Source organism: Dendrobates tinctorius, unplaced genomic scaffold (genome assembly GCF_039654945.1).
Source record: "Dendrobates tinctorius isolate UK_male_01 unplaced genomic scaffold, ASM3965494v1 ptg000059l, whole genome shotgun sequence".
NCBI lineage: Eukaryota > Metazoa > Chordata > Amphibia > Anura > Dendrobatidae > Dendrobates > Dendrobates tinctorius.
In genome coordinates, this window is record NW_027361727.1 from 8,470,008 (window position 1) to 8,483,228 (window position 13,221).

Consider the following 13,221-nt stretch of genomic DNA (forward strand, 5'->3'; position numbering starts at 1 on the left):
TGCTCTGCTTTCTCGCCCCTAGCATGCTCTGCTACTGGTTCACCGCCCCCTCTCTTCCCCAACTGCCCCTTACAGTCACATGGTGCAGTCAGTCCAGGTCAGCAAGTCTTCCCCCCGGCAACCCTGCTGCCCGGCTATGTGGTTTCGGCACGGAGCAGTAGAGGTAACCTCCTTCTGGCTCTTCTTCCTCTTCACCCCCTTACACCTGCTCTCACAGTTATCAGTTGAACATAACACTCAACATTGTCCCCTGCTCACGCTGATCACTGGCTGAGTCGGAGAGAATGATGAGAGTCGTCTTCAGCACCCGGCACCGGGGCACAGCGCTAACAGTACAGCTGCTTCCCAGGAGCCTGTATGTGTCACACTGATGACACACAGAAGTCATCCTTGTGTCATCAGTATGTGGGATGTTTTGCAGACCTTGCTGCTGTTAAAAAACAGACTTTTTAGCATATTTTGCCCATGGACACATGGTCCATGGAAACACACTGACATGTGCACAAACTCATTTTTTATGAACTGGTCACCGAGGAGGATGGCAGGAATAGGCTAGGCCACCAGGAAACCAGAAAGGTTGGTAAATTAGCAGATTGCAGACCCCTAATCCTAACAACACAACTAGCAGTAGCTGTGGAGCGTACCTACGATGCCCTTGACTCCTTGGCAGAGCCGGAGAGCTAACTAAGCCTAAAGCAAGAAAGGCAAAATTTAAACTGCCCCGGAGTAGAACCCCAATGGAATAGATAACCCCCAAACATTTATTGTCGGTGAGACAAGATGAGACACAAACACAGGTAGAAAATAGACTGAGCAAATGATGGGGCCCAAACTGTCTAGACAGGATAGGACAGGCAAATCCAACACGTGTGATGTACAAAAAACACTGAGTTCTCACGACCTCTCCCCCACTATATCAGCATTCTGGTGTGAACTGGCAGCAAAGCAAAAGAGACTAACATAACAGGCGATTGAACAAACTGACACAAGTTGGAACATATGGAGCAAGGTCCAGCAGAGCCCCAGAAGGGAGCACGCTGAACCCTCACAGCAAAGCAGAAAGAGGCAAAGGATTAGCAAATGAACAAGTTAACTGAAAAATGCAGGGTCAGGCAGGAGACAGCAGACCTCAAAATGCACAGGAAGAAACAATCACCAGCAGCAGCTGAGAGAAGCCTGCTCACTTATATCCTCCCAATCAGTGACCCCTGACTTCCAATCATCGTCATCAGGTGGCAGACTTCTATCAATCCGACCAGCTCCACTACCAGCAGTAACCACCAGAGGTAGCCCCGACTCAAAAGTCAGATCAAGAGAATTCACAACACCCATTCACTTGAATGGGTCTACATGTATTAGTGTCTCCGGTACGTGTGAAAACTGTAAAGGGGTTGTCCACTACAGTTTAAGCTCTGCCTGAGAGGAAGCAAAGCCCCTTTACCTGGAGGGGTCCAACTATCGACAACCCTAGAGATCAGCTGTTTTAAGGAGAATGAAACAAGACTCTAAAGATGTAGGAAGCTGTGACGCACACATGGGAACTTTAGCATCTCCAAACAGCTGAACAGAGGGGGTTCCGAAAGCGAGACTGTCAGTGATCTAATATTTATGACTTATCCTAAAGACAAAGTCAGCCATCAACAACTCCACTGTGTGATCTTGCATGGTCTACCTCTTTGTGGAAGAGTGGATGTTCCTCGTTGATACTTCCACTTCACAATAAAACCACTTCAGTTCAGCCAGGCAGATTCGATGGTTGTATAAATCTTAGTGATGGTCCTTATGTTTGCATATTAAGCAATCTTAGCAACTTGCTCCTGTTCACACTTGATCTATTTTGTTCGAATAGGCTGGTCAATTTTTTTCTAAATTGTAGACTTTATTCTTATGATTTGGGGGTTTATATGACTTTTATTGATTTTTATGAAAAAAATTAAACATTGTGACCCCAAAACAGCATGTCTGGCTTATTTGTGGTGTTCTTTCGGTGGGATAAATAGAATGCTAATTTTTAGATTGATTGTGTCATTACAGATGCGATGAAATCAAATATGTTTATGTTCTTTAAATGTAATTATTTTTTTAAAATAAAATCTGCTTTTGTCTTTTAACCAAATGATTTCTTTTTATGTGTCAACATATAGTAGACGCCGTAACTTTTTTCATACCTGTAGCTGTGTAAGAGCTTGTTTTTTGTAAGACAAGATATTGTTAAATTGCTTTAATTTTGGGAAATATTTTGCTATTTTTATTAGTTTTATAACATTATTAACCCCTTTACCACCTTAGACGTATAGTTATGTCTAAGGTGTGCTGCCCCTGTTTGCTGCGGGATCCGACGGTGAGCCCGCAACTTTTCCGGAACATGACAGCTGATTTGAACAGTTGACATGTGCCTCTAACAGTAGTGGGTGGAATTGCGATCCACCCTTGGCTATTAACATGTTAAATGCTGCTGTTAATCTCTGACAGCAGCATGTAACACGCTCACGGAAATGTGTCACTAATCCCGCCCATCGGCTCCCGTGTCACATGTCCGCAGGTCGCTGATAGGTTGGCATGACAACCCGGGTCTGCGGCAGACCCCTGTGGTTTGAAACAGGAAAAAGCAACTTGCCCATGAAAAGTGAACACCACAATTGTAATTTGGGTAGTAAACAAAAAATATTTTTATTAAGCAAAAAAGACACACACATGGAACAACACTAGACCCATAAAAACAATTAAAAACATGCAAAAATGGAAGCTGGTCATGTCATATGGTTATGATACAATGACCCTCCCACATCCAAAATCCCACAGATAGAAACAGATGTATTTAGAGAATATAAACCGCACGCATTTATTATACAAATAGTCACAAGTAGTCTATAATGCCATTTCATATGCACACTAAAGATAAGACTATTCACAGCAGCAAGCAAAAAACAGAGTACTAGGTCTGTGTATAAGGAAGAACCTATATACCTCTAGGTGGTTTAAATAAATGCAGCAATCGCCATATATTACCAGAAAAAGAGAAGACTGGGAGCCAGTTCAATCAAAGCTCCTAAAAGCATGAAGGTGCATCAAAAATAAAGTGCATGGTGCAGATGTGGGATGGAATAGTGGGGGGAGCAAGGCCCCATGCGCATCGACACTACCCAGGTGGCTTTCTCAAGGGAGGATGAAGCGCTGAGCATCAGTGTGTGCCCAATATATTTATGAAAAGAACACGTGCAACATAATTAAGTTAAAAAGAAGAATCTTACTGCAATGAGGCATCAGAGGAATCGCGTGGCCGCGGCCATCTTGTTAGCGTCACCAGATGTAACAATAAAGTTGGGCAGGAGATCAAACAGCGCCTGCGCTAGCCACAATAAAGGGCGCTTGCGCAAAGCAACACATCTATGTTTCATCATAGGTCAGACTGCGCTTGTGCTAGATCCAATACAGGGCGCATGCACAAATGCCACTTTTACATTTTATCACAGAGGTCGTCACCTTACCACAGGACAAACAGCGCTTGCGCAGCTATCACATTGAAATCATATCGCAAAGAAGGCATTGAACCTATAAAGGTTCAGAAAATATAAGCCAACAAAACGGCACATGTGCTTTACAGGGCATAATGCGCTTTATACAGTTCAAAAAGATCATAAATGGTATACAAATAATGCCTATCAGACAACGCATGCGCAGGCATCACATGTAAGTCCCCTAACAGGGAATCAAGCAGCACTTGCGCTGAGCAAGTCACAGTGCATTCATACACAAAATAATAGTTAAACATTAGATGTATATGCGAATGCTAGACCCAATGTCATGGGAAGCCTATGTAACTTTAGGCTGAAACCCCAGGGCCCCTGCGGTGTCCCTCAGACTAGGGGAAACCCTGTCTGTCCCTCAACCCAGGGTTTACACTGAAGGTGTGCCTGCCTGGGCCTCCACCCTGTCCTTGTCTCCTGTCCAGCCCTAAGCTGAACCCACCACCCTCCACCCAGTGAGGAGACCAAACACCAGACCCCACAAATAAGTATGGACAGGGATAAAGGAAACGCACCACACCACGTACACACAAGAGAATACAATAATGTGCAAGGGCAACCAAAAAATACAACACAGGGGGGCAAAATGGCAACAACGGAATATACTACACCGGAAACCGTATGCTCCTTAGACCACCACTCCAGACCGGTATCGCTAGCACAAGGCAAGAGCTATAGGCGGCGACGCCCATAGTCAAGCAGGACAATTTAAAGACAGAGGGCGTTGTAAGAGAATGGTCAGCCATAATATACTGAGCGGCCATGTTGTCTCTAGCAGCCATTTTGTTGAAAGTTAGAGAAGATTCAACTTTTACAAAAGAGCTAATAAAATGTACTAAATGGAGGATGGAAAATGAGATCACGTCTCTTACCAACTTCAGCAGATGTTCATAGAGGAAAATTGGATCAATCAATAGGGCCACGGGTCACCAAATATATGGTCAATATGCTTATACGTGATAGTGTGGTAGCGAAAAGTAAAGTAATTAGAATGTCAGGATGTAAGAATTTATGGACATAGATTGGAGACAACGATAAGATTTTAGGACAGTAGCCATAGATACCAATGACTTATGGGTTTTGGTGTTGCTTGGAGAAACGTTAATTAATATCTTCGTATTATGTCATTATATTCTCTGTTCTAAACCACGTTTCTGTAGATTACCATGAAAACGCCTTAGAATTATAATGTTAACGCCCTCTGCGGCAAAATGCAGCTTTCTTTGTACTGATAATGTATAAGAAGCCCCTGTTACTGTCGATCGGGGCCATTCCATCGCCATCATGCCACTGTGCCTCACCATGGCCAGGGCACAGAGCCTTATCACCGCCAGGCCTCCTAGCAAATCTCTGCCCGTCTGAATTCCTGTTTTTGCCCGCATATTCCAACTCCTCTGTTATTCTGTATCTGTTTTGCCGTGTATCTCTGAATAAACTTCAACCTCAGCTGTGAGAAGGATTGTCTGCAATTTTGTCCGGCTCTTCCAACTCTCCCAATAAGAACATTTTCTTACAGGCGTGGCTAAGCCCTCAGCCAGTAATGACAACCTGGTTAACCCAATTCAAGCCGGATCAGAAGACCAACCAGCGCCGCTGAGAACCAAGTGGTAGGATGGGGTATTACCGCTGTCTGCCGGACACCCTGGTGCGAACAGTGTCCGACATGACACCCAAGCTTTGAAACCAGGCATAATACAAATAGTAAAGATGCCATCAAAGTATTTGAAAAATATTTTAAACACCTAAAGAAAGGTGATTGAAGGCTGATTTATAAGAAGTAATGTTATTTATCATACATATTAAGGAAACATGCATCTAGAAGATATGGCCCTGCAAGAGTGACAAAATAGGCAGGGAAATGAGTACTGAGGCCAAAATATATGAAGCCTAAATAGATAAAATCAGAGAATCAGAGAATCGTAGAGTTGGAAGGGACCTCCTGGGCCATCTGGTCCAACCCCCTGCTCAAAGCAGAATTCGCTAAATCATCCCAGACAGATGTCTGTCCAGCCTCTGTTTGAAGACATCAATTGAAGGAGAACTCGCCACCTCTCGTGGCAGCCTGTTCCACTCATTCATCACTCTAACTGTCAAAAAGATTTTTCGAATATCTAATCTGTCTCCTCCCATTCAGTTTCATCCCATTGCTTCTAGTCTTTCCTTGTGCAAATGAGAATAAAGATGATCCTTCCACAATGTGACAGCCCTTGAGATATTTGTAGACAGCTATTAAGTCTCCTCTCAGTCTTCTCTTCTGCAAGCTAAACATTCCCAAATCCTGCAATCTTTCCTCATAAGACAGGGTTTGCAGACCATTCACCATTCTGGTCGCTCTTTTCTGAACCTGCTCCAGTTTGTTGATGTCTTTTTAAAAATGTGGCGCCCAAAACTGGACACAGTATTCCAGATGAGGTCTGACCAAAGAGGAGTAGAGAGCAATAATGACTTCACGTGATCTAGACTGTATGCTTCTGTTAATACATCCTAGAATTGCATTTGCCTTTTTTGCTGCTGCATCACACTGTTGACTCATATTCAGTCTGTGATCTATTAAAATACCCAAGTCTTTTTCACATGTGCTGTTGCTTAGCCCTATTCCTCCCATTCTGTATATGCTTTTTTCATTTTTATTGCCCAGATGTAGTTCTTTGCATTTTTCCCCTGTTAAAAACCATTCTGTTAGGTGCTGCCCACTGCTCCAGTTTATTTATATCTTTTTGAATCCTTACTCTCTCTTCTCTAGTATTAGCTATCCCTCCTAGCTTTGTGTCATCAGAAAATTTAATCAGTTTACCCTTAATTCCTTCATCTAAATCACTGCAGAAAAGGATTTCCAGTTTGTCAAGGAGCGATTCCAGCTGATTCATTAATTACTCCGAATATTTAAAGGCTCTATAGAGTAAATATGTAAGTGCGATAAAGATATAGGGAATATGAATGCATGAGTTCTAGTCCTGACAGATACTAGTTAATCTGATGGTCCCTAGTGATGAAACTAATACAATGAAATTATCTACGGGTTGGAAAAATAGTTTTGACTCATCAGAGATATATACAAATTCTTTAATATGGATGCTAAACGATAACCTTATTAATTGTATTAATTTTAAACATGGAAGAAGTATATGTCTATTGAGAAGAGAAGGGAGAAAAGAAAGGAAAAAGGAAAAGGAAAGGGAAGGAAGAGGGAGGAAAAGGGAAAAAAATATATCTACAGCATTTCCCTGATCCACACAGTCAGTGATTCTGTCATAGAAGGAAATTAAGTTAGTCTGACATGACTTATTAGTTACAAACCCATGCTGACTCTGTTTAATCACTTCATTCTTGTCCAGGTACTTACATGCATGTTGTTTAATAATTTGTTCAAAGATCTTTCCTGGTATAGAAGTCAGACTCACCGGCCTATAGTTGCCTGGGTCCACCTTCTTCCCCTTTTTGAAGATAGGAACAACATTTGCTCTTCTCCAGTCTTCTGGGACTTCTCCTGTTCTCCAAGAATTTTCAAAGATTATGGAGAGTGGTTCAAAAATAATTTCTTCTGCTATCGCCTTCAGAAATCTGGGGTGTAATTAATCTGGACCTGGAGACTTAAATTCATTTAGGTTAGTAAAGTGTTTCCTCACTAACTTTCTGTTTATAGATATCCTGGATTCTTCTATTCCCTTAATAGGACAGTGAAGAACCGTTGATGTTACATTTAGTTTCTGAGAGAAAACAGATGCAAAATAGGAATTTAAAAGTTCGGCCTTCTCAACATCCTGTCTTACTATTTCATCATTTTCATCCTGTAAAAATCCTATGGCATCTTTGAATTTTCTTTTACTTTTGACATATCCCCAAAATCCTTTATTATTGCTTTTGACATCTCTTGCAAGCCTCAATTCATTGTCAGCTTTAGTAATCTGATTTGTGCCCTGCAATTTCTGCAGACAGCATTATATTCTTCTTTAGATATGCCTCCCTCTTTCCATTTTATAAACATTTCTTTCTTCCTTTTTAGCATGTGCTTAAGTTCTGTGTTCATCCATCCTGGTTTCCTTAAACACTTCCTATTCCTCCCTCTTTTTGGAATTGTTAACGATTGTGCTTTGAGAATTTCATTTTTCAAGATTTCCCATCCTTCCTGGACATTTTTGTCCTTAAGGATATCCAGCCATTGGATTCCTCCAATTCTCTTTCTGAATCCCTTAAAATCTGCCTTTCTGAAATCTAACCTTGACGTCTGAGTCTTCACAGGTCTTCCTCCTCTAGTTATCCAAAATTCTAAAATAGCATGGTCGCTTCCTCCTAGGGTCCCAGCCACTTTTACCTCCTCAACCATTTCCTCCCTGTTTATGAGGATTAGATCCAAGGTAGCAGTTCCCCTTGTTTTCTCCCCTACCTTTTGGAAGATAAAGTTGTCAGCAAGAGAGGATAAGAATTTCCTTGACCTGTTAGTTTTGCCTGAGAGAGATTCCCAACAAATGTCTGGATAGTTGAAATCTCCCATGACAACTATGTCATATTTTTTGGAGAACTTGGCCATTTGATGCATAAAGAGTTCATCCATATCTTCATCTTGCACAGGCGGCCTGTAGTAAATGCCTACAATGGTGCCCTTTCCATTGTTCTGTCCTTGTATTCTTACCCAAACAGTTTCCACAGAACTCCCAGTCTCTGAAGCTTCAATCTCTGTGCAGATATACACGTTTCTAACATACAATGCGACACCTCCTCCTCGTTTATCAAGTCTGTTTTTTGCAAATAAGTTGTATCATTCTTGTCTTGTATTCCAATCATGTGTATCGTCCCACCAAGTTTCAGTGATTCCAATGACATCATATTTCTTTTCCTGTGTTAGTAGTTCCAATTTTCCTTGTTTGTTGCTCATGCTTTGTGCATTAGTATAGAAACATTTTAGTTTATTATTGGTTTCTCTTTCTCCAATATTTTTATTATTTAGATTTTTTTGTCTTTGTTCTTCCTTTCCACTTCTAATAGCAGAGTTCTCAATAGCATTTGTCAGGTGTATGGCTTTTTCAGGCCTTTTGCTTCCCTTCCCACAAATCCGTGCCATACGGTGGTCAATAGATAGGCCAAAGTGTAAAAGTATATATAGGAGGGATGAAGCTGCCAGTAATATGCAAAACATGCATTTACTCAATAGAAAACTGAGAAATAAATGCATAAATAGGCAATGGAACCCCTAATAGTAGACAACCCATTTTAGACTCAATGGACACACATGTAAATAGCTTTAATTAAAGCCTCACATAAGGGCGCGAAAGACTGCAATGCACCAAGGATGTATACATTTACTTGGAAGCTGGAAGGAAAGTGTGCATGACCATGCACTGTGAACACAAATACCTAACTAGGCAGGAGGATTGTATACAAGCAACATTCAAGATTCACAATGTATGTCCCTTGGTGGACAAAATTAGAGAAGGAAGTTCCAGAAGACAGTCAAAAAAGGGGGGGGACATACAATGATGAAATATTGGTTATAGTGTCTCCATATTGGTCGTGGAAATTATCAATTGGTACATGAGAGGAAAATACACAAACAAATGTACTAATAGGTATATGAAAAACCTATGGATGTGCAATTGTGCATGAAACGTCGGGCTGAATACATGTATGCCAACAAAAGGCATGCCTTCATAAAACCGTTTTATAAGTGGCGTACTCCAGTACATGGCTGGAATATTACCCCTGTGGTTGTAATTGCCGCATTGCTATGAGCTCTACCCAGTGATCGGTGCTCATAGCAAGTGAGCATTTTAGCTATATGGAGCAGTGCTGAAGACCTTCTCTCTGTAGCATGAGCGATCGGAAGATCGCAGCTTCTAGTCTCCCATGGAGACTATTGAAGCCAGTGAAAAGTAAGAAAAAAGTTTTAAAAATGTAAAAAAAATCACCCTCCATTTGCCCCATTCAAAATAAAACAATAAAAAATTACACATATCTGGTATCCCCGCTTTCAGAATTGGCCGATCTATCAAAATCTAAAAAGAATTAATCTGATCGGTAAAAGGCGTAGCAAGAAAAAAAGTCAAAACGCCAGAATTTCGTTTTTTTGGTCGCCACCACATTGGATTAAAATGCAATAACGGGCGATGAAAAGATTACATCTATACCAAAATGTATCAATAAAAACATCAGCTTGGCGGCAAAAAATAAGCCCTCACCCAACCCGAGACCTTGGAAAATGGAGACGCTATATGTCTCGGAAAATGGTGACTTTTATTTAAGAAACTTTGGATTGTTTTAACCTTCTAAATAAAAAGAACCTAGACACGTTTGCTATTTACGAGCTGGTAATGACCTGGAGAATCATAATAGCAGGTCAGTTTTAGCATTTAGTGAACATGGTAAAATAGCAAAACAAAAAACCACTGTGGAATTCCACTTTTCTTTTCAATTTCACCGCACTTTGAATATATTTTCAATTTACAATAATGGTGTTGTTCTAAAGTTCAACTGATACCGCAAAAAACAAACCCTCACATGGCCAAATTGACAGAATAACAAGAAAAACAAAAAAATGATGGCTCTAGGAAAAGGGGAGCAAAAAACATTAACTCAGAATTGGAAAAACCAAAGGTGGTGAAGGGGTTAAACAAAAAAAAAAAGAAAAACAAATGATAACAGTGTTTTTTATTTTTTAACTTCCAGCTTTCACCAGGTGGGATAAATAATATAATAAAGTTATGGTTCAGATTGTTGCGGACGCTGTGATATTAATGACAGGTTTTTTATGATTTATTACTTTTGCACATTAAAATCCCATATTTAAAGAAAATTATAAAAATATATTTTTTTCACTGAGCAGGATAAAGAGCACACTGATTTCTTCGTTTGGGATTGTTACGAGCGCAGCAATACCAAATACTGTGTCTAGAGTTTATTTATATTTTATTATAACTTTTCTTTATGCGTCACCATTAGAGATGAGTGAACTTGTTGAGAAAACGTTCGCCAATCTCCAATCGGGCATGACTATAGCACATCCGGATTCGTGTTCGGTTTCCCGAGCATTTTTCCTCTAAGTCAACAAAATTGGGTCACAGATCGGTAAATGATCGCGTGTCCACTAGTGCTTTTGTCTTGATTTTGTCTAGGACAGCAGTGCTGGATGATGAGCGGGGGACATGTTTTATGAGGGGAGGGAGAGTGTCAAGGTCAGAGGAGCGGTGGAGTGTTTTGGTTTTATTTTCATTTTTTTTTCTGTAATGACGTGTGTAGATTCCGGCAGCCAATCAGGACACAGAAACCATCCACAACGCCATGACACAAGGTCTTCTGTGATTGGCTGCCAATGTCACATGTCCCTGTTCAAATAAAAAAACGGACATCTTGTGTTCCTGGCTCCATGTTACCAGGGTAACAGTGCAGAGAGGCCGCTCCTGCTGGTTGTCAGTTCTGAGTGGCCGATCACAGCATGAAATATCTACACCTCCTGCCCGATCAGTGCAGCAGCTCAGCGCTGCTAGTGGCCGCCCCTGGCTCTAAACCCCCTAAATGCTGCGATCAAGTGTGATCGCAACATTCAGGGAGAAAGCAGAGGGATGGGAGCTTCCACTGCCTTCAGATTGGTGCCCCGCGACGTCATCATGGGGCCTTGATTGTTGTGATGGTGACTAGGGGTGATACTGACGTCCCCCGGGTCACCAAGCTATGGAATGCTTCTAAGACCACGCTCACAGCTTGGTGTCAGAAGCTTTCAGTATAGGTGTCATGCACTGCAATGCTGCTGTACTGCCATGTATTATCCCTGCAATCAAAGTAAAAAAGTGAAAATCCCATAAAGGGACTAAGTAAAAAAGTAAGAAAACAGTTAAAGAAAAGGAAAAATAAGGAAAAAAAATACATAATAATAATATTACACTAACAAATACACGTTTTTATGTAAAAAAATTAATAAAAAAGTTTACGTTTGGTATCGCCGCGACCGGAAGAACCCGATCTATAAAAGTGTCACACTAGTTAACCCCTTCAATGAACGCCATAAAAAAACAAAAAAATTAGAAAACTATGCGTTATCATCATACCGCTTGGAAAAAGTAGAATAAATATCAATGGAAAAAAAAATATAAATAAAATGGTACAGATGAAAACGTGATCTTATCCCGCAAAAGCAAGCTGTCATACAGCTACATCAGCAGAAAAATAAAAAAGTTATAGCTCTCAGAATAAAAAACAATTTTTTTTTATAAAAGTTTTTTTGTGTAATATGGCCAAAACATAAAAAATTATATAAATGGGGAATTGCTGTAATCCTACTGACCCGAAGAATGAAGCTGTCTTATCAATTTTACCACATTCAGAATGGGGGGGACAACTCCTGAACCGATGGTTTTTGTTCATTCTGCCTCTACAAAAATTGGAATTGAAAGCGATCAAAAACGTCATGTGACCAAAAATGGTACCAATAAAAACATCAACTAGTCCGCGAAAAAACATGCTGTCACATAACTCTGTGGGCTGAAATATGGAAAAATTATAGCTCTCAAAATATGGGGATTATTATTATTATTATTTAAACTGTTGCATTAAAGCCTTCTCCCGTCCTCATCACTTTTTGCATTTTTGTTAACTATAATAATTTGAAGGCGGCCATCGTATAAACGCTACCAAAGTGAAGCTTTATGATGTCACGAGATTCCAGCCTGGAATAATTGTCATTCTCACAAGTGACCTATTTTATGTTGTGGGGGGAGTGTATCCTAATCGCCATCCTCCGATGCTGATTGATGTGTATGACTCCTCCTGCATCATCTACATAGTGCAATGAAACGTTGCTCCTGTGCTGTAGCATCGCCGGCCCGTCCACTTTGCTCTGTGGGTGGAGCAAGGCACATTAATGCATATGCGGCAAAATATTTAATTCCAGCACTGGTGAAAGTGCGCCTGCGCGGGACGGCGATGCTACTGTGCAGACGGAGGACTGTGTTGTGCTATCTGGATGACAAGTCATCCATATTTATCAGAGCTGAAGGGCGGCGTTTAGGAACAGAAAGGAGGCACTCACACTACAGAGATGACGCCTGACCATCCTCACTTAAATGCAGCGTGAGAGCAAATCAAATGTTTTGTTTGGGAGTAAATGGGGTCAGGAGTCAATTTACGGTACATGGTGGTGTAATGCAGCACAGAGCAGATAAAAGGTGGCTACATTTGTTGAAAGACTCAAACACTGGTGATAAGTTCCCTTTAAAAATACACATGTTCTGGGTACATGGTAAACATGGTATGACCCTAGGATAAACGGTGGGGGCCACATGAGCTCCATAGAATTACATATTGTTGTAAATGGTATAAAATATTGCCTTGTGTTTCATTACGTCAGATAAAGTGATTTGCCCATGACCAGTGTGCAGTTCTCCTTTGTCTCCAAGCACTTGTAAATTAAAGGCATAAACTCCTAATTTGGCCTCACTGGTAATCTAGCATATCTGACCCTGGGTCAGGCGAAAACAGCTACGACAGAGCTAAATCAAGATTTTTGGGAAAAAAATGAACATTTTAGTATGACAACCTACTGTCATCAAATTCTGTTTAGTTGCTGTGGGATCAAACTGCTCACTAGACCCCTAGATAAAATCCATGAGGGGTGTAATTTCCAAAATGGGGTAAATTGTTTGGAGTTTCTGCTGTTTAGGCACCTTAGGGTGTGTGCACACGCTGCGGATTCTGCTGCGGATACGCA